The following is a 5,056-nucleotide window of genomic DNA, read 5'->3' as shown; positions in this document are numbered from 1 at the left end:
CAGGAGTGAGAGAGGTGTTTGAAAGGAAAACCTGTTTAGTGCCCAGGGTTGCAGGGGTGTAAGTGGTGTGATGTTGTTAGTCAGCTATTTCCATTCAAAATATTTAACCTTTTAAACTTCTAATTTGAATGTACTTTACATTCTGTATCACAGCAACCTGAACGAGAAACCATGCCTAATGTACTGCTAGGTTTGTATAATTTAATAGATAAGATGTTGAAATATTTGCCCTTATGCAGTAAGATATATGACTTTCTTTTGCTTTTTTTTCCATTGCTGATTATTTATAATAACAATAAAGCTGCCTCATGTTGAGCAGACCATCTCATGGTGCTTAAAAGCCTTAATGTGGAACAGAAGGTGACTTTTAAATATTTTCCCTATTTAAAACTATCTGGAGAAAAGAGTTTACAGATTCAAGTCCCAGAGAAAGCAAAGGATATAGAACAGTGTAGCACAATGCCCTTCGGCCCATAATGTCTGTGTCTGCCCCGATTCCAATCTAAACTAATCCCATTTGCCTGCACAAAGTCCATATCTCTATTCTTTGTTTGTCAATGTGTCTCTGTCTAAATGCTTCTTAAACATTCTTATCGTATCAGCTTCTGCCACTTCCTCGGTAGTGTGTTCAAAGCACCGTCCGCTCTCTGTATATAATAGAGCTCGCCCTGCAAAATTTCCTTTACACTGCCCCCACCTTAAACTTTTGCCATTCAATATTTGACATTTCCATCCAGCAAAAAAAAATTGTGACCATCCATTTAACTATGCTTTATATAAGTTTATATAAACTGTGACCATTCACTTAACTGCTTTATAGAAGTTTATACCCTATTCAGGTCACCCCCTCAGCCTCCACACTCCAGTGAAAACAATTAATTTGTTCAACCTCTCCTTACAGTTAATACCCTCAATTCAGACAATACCCTCATGAAATATAACCATGTAACAATTACAGCACAGAAACAGGCCATCTCGGCCCTTCTAGTCCGTGCCGAATGCTTACTCTCACCTAGTCCCACCAACCTGCACTCAGCCCATAACCCTCCATTCCTTTCCTGTCCATATAGCTATCCAAATCTACTTTAAATGACAATATTGAACCTGCCTCAACCACTTCTGCTGGAAGCTCGTTCCACACAGCTACCACTCTCCGAGTAAAGAAGTTCCCCCTCATGTTACCCTAAACTTTTGCCCCCTAACTCTCAATTCATGTCCTCTTGTTTGAATCTCCCCCACTCTCAATGGAAAAAGCCTGTCCACGTCAACTCTATCTATCCCCCTCATAATTTTAAATACCTCTATCAAGTCCCCCCTCAATAATAACTTCAAAAGCAGTTCATTGGCTGTGATGTACTGTAGAATTCCAGCATCTAGATCAGGAATTCCCAAACTTTTTGTTATGCCATGGACCAATACCATTAAGCTAAGGGTCCATGGACACCATGTTGGGAACCCCTAATTATAAATACAAATTCCTACTTACTTAAAGGTCTTTATAATTGTTGTGAAACTGAACTCATTCCATAAATGTGCTGGTACCATAATAGCTAGTTATCTAATAGGTAAATTACAATTTTATTAATAATCAAGAAGTATGAATTCAAATCCCACCATAAGAATTTGAGTCTGCAGTTCAAAGAACATTATTGTAAATGTGACATGAAAATTCCAATGTAATTTTTAAAAAAGATGATTAATTCACTACAGTATTTTTCTATAGGGAAAGTAAACTACTTCCTTACCCAATCTGTCTTCTGGCAGACTCCAAATGGAATGTAAACAGCCCTATGGGGTTTTCTGGCTAGCCAATCAGTTATATCAAGCCATTCGTTGATCATCCAGGGATGAGCAATAAATATTAGTCACATCAACAAGGACTACATCCTGAGAATAAAGAAAATGTTTTGCTACTTTGCACTGCCAATCTGTCTATTATAATGCACCAACTTTTTCGCTTCTGCTTGATTGGTTATGTTGCACAAGAATCTGTTTCTGAAGCATCTCTGCCTTATCCATGTATAAACTAAACAACGATCCTTTATTTTTTCTTTTGAACAGTGAACGTAAAAGCACTTAAACCCTTGCATCTAAGTATAATGGTTGTCTGTTGTAAAATTATTGGCTTGCTTACTCTAAGCATCAGGCCTGCAGTAGGCCTGCAGTTTTAATTGAGGAATTACATTTAATTGGTGGGTGCATTAACTGAACAGTTAGCACAACACTTTACAGCACGCCAGCTGTAAGATCTAGGTATTTATTCCCACTGTTGTCTGTAAGGAGTTTATAGGTTCTCCTCGCAGGCCTCGTGGGTTTTCTCCAGTTGCTCTGGTTTCCAAGGTGTATGGTTAGGGTTGCTGAGTTGTAGGCACGTAATGTCGGTGCTGGAAGTGGGGTGACACTTGCGGGCTGCCCAGAACTGTCCTCACTGGTTTGATTTGATTTGACTCAAACAATGCATTCCACTGTGTGTTTTGATGTACATGAGACCAATAATTTTTTCAGAAATTTGGAATAGTTAAGGAATATCTCTGCTTCATATATTGAATTCCTTTTGTTTTAATAGATTATTTTAAAAATTGCCACAAACTGGCCATCATAAGATGATCTCTGCTCAGAAGTAAATTGCCTGGTGGTTGGCAAACACTTGATTTAAGAGTAGACTGACTGTTTTAGGATTAGCTTAACTCACACACAGTGAGTGGCCTTTTGTATCACTACTTAGAGGCATAATTGCCCTATTGGAATCAGCCAGGATGAGTCCTGTTGAAGTGTCACGGCCCAAAACATTGACTGTATCCTTTTCCATAGATGCGGCCTGGCCTGCTGAGTTCCTCGGCATTTTGCGTGTGTCGCTTGTATTTCCAGCATCTGCAGATTTTCTCTTGTTTAAGATGAGTCATATTTTGTGATTTCTTTATTCTCTGATTCCACTCTCATTTTCCGATGAGGGTGTAAAAATGTCAGCTGAACAAATGTATGATGAAGAAGCTCCATAGACACAGCTGAAAATCAGGGCAGCTCACCTTTTGTGAAAACCACAGATGCTGGAAGTCCAAACTAAAAGCAGAAAGTGCTGGAAATACTTATTCGATCAAACTGCATCTGTGAAGTACTTCCAGCATTTTAATCATGGCTTGTATTAAGAATGCAGACTTATACATTTCCCAGCCCATAGTTCTTTAAATGATTATTATTGCTGTTAATTATGCAGGAAGGTTTGTTTTGTGTATTTTGTAAGTGCTCCTTCTGTTATAGCAAACACCAGGGGTATTGGAACACTTAACGTTTTTGTCCTTGTTCTGCTCTTCTTGACCCTTGGCATGTATTAACTTATTCATTTCAGGACCGTCATTTTTATTCATTCAAACCAGATGATTAAGGGTTGCTGGTGCGTTACAGGGTCAACAAAGCTGTTAAGAAAACATAGTTGAGTTAATCATAGATTTTGTCTTTTAATTCAGACATGTAAGGGCTGAGTTCAGGTTTAACTAAGCCAAGCACATAACTTGGAAGAAGATTGTTTCAATTTGCTTTGGCTAGTGTTTTCCTCATAAACATGGTAGCTGTTCTAAACTATTTTAGTTTATGTATTGCCTGGTTATGTGAATGTGGTCAAATTCTTTTTCACTTTATGAAATTACTTTTGCATCAAAATATTATAGTTATTTATAATTATTGTATCTTCCCGACTGGTTAAAAGTAAGCTACTGTGGCTGCGGTTTCTGTAGGCAACAAAATACCATGTAGTAATTCTACAATTTCCCTTCTAGTCAGTGATGTGGGATGAGTGATGAAATGGTTCAGGTACTGGCATCCTTGAAGAGCTATGGTACCTCACAACTTTTACTTACCTGATTTCAATGGGATAAAAATCTAATCTCTAGAATGTGCAGAGATCCATTCTGCTGGAATATTGCCCAGATCCTGATTGCAGAAACCGACTCCTGTTGTACACAGAAATGCTGTGATAAGTAATATTGTATCTCAGATCAATGAGCAATATTTGGGATCAACCAAGTAGTGGTGAAGCTGCACCAGAGCTGAGTACTGTCCACACTCTTGTACGATTTAGAATGCTGACGCCTGACAGAGAGCGAACTTACCAAGTTGTCGTCATTCCACACCATGAATCTCCAGAAGATCCTTCATATATTCTGGCCAAGAAAGATCTTCAACCACAGCCTACTCCTTCAGTGTCACCAAGAGGACATGGCCACAATGATCATGAGGAAATGTTGGAGATGGATTGGACACGTGATGAGATGAGAGGCCAACTCCATCATCAAGACAGCACTTCGTTGGACCCCTGAAGGGCAGAGGAAACGCTGGAGCCCAAACGCAACTTGGCACTGTACTGTGGAGGCAGAACTGAGGGCCCTGAACCACACCTGGGGCACAATCGAGAAGATAGCCAAGGACAGACAGAGATAGAGCCCTAAGCACCAGAGGCATAACAGGCAGTAAATATTTTTTTTCAATCTCAGTTTAAACGTGGGATTATATATCTCTTCCTATCATGATGTATTGTGTTGTCAAATTATCACACAAAGATAAAAGGAAATTTATTACACAAGCATGCATGCTAAAAATCAGTTATGGGACATGAGTTAAGGTGCTAATCTTTATCTTTAGGTCTAAATCAGTTAATTAATCTCTGGGAAAAATGCAAATTAATTCTCAAGAAAATTTGTACAATTATTCACACCATTAGGTTTAGAGTTAAATGGATTTAAGAGGAATGGAAAATTCCATGCAAGGTACAGAGACAAATAAATAAGAGTCATAATATGGGTAAAATTTCAGAATGCTATTGGTGAGGATTTCAACAGTAAGAAGTAGCAAACCGTAATAAGGGAATGGATGTTTGCATCTATACTATAGATTAAAGAGAAAAAGGCTCATTTTGAAGGTGCCAGCATTGAGAAGGTAGTGGAGAGGATTCAGAGGAGGTTCATGAGAATGATTCTGGGATGAGGAGGATCTGATGGCTCTGGGCCTGTACTCGCTGGAGTTTAGAAGAACGGGGGGTATCTCATTGAAACATAAACAAATG

This window comes from Mobula birostris, chromosome 12 (genome assembly GCF_030028105.1).
Source record: "Mobula birostris isolate sMobBir1 chromosome 12, sMobBir1.hap1, whole genome shotgun sequence".
NCBI classification, from domain to species: domain Eukaryota; kingdom Metazoa; phylum Chordata; class Chondrichthyes; order Myliobatiformes; family Myliobatidae; genus Mobula; species Mobula birostris.
This window is presented reverse-complemented; position numbering follows the sequence as displayed.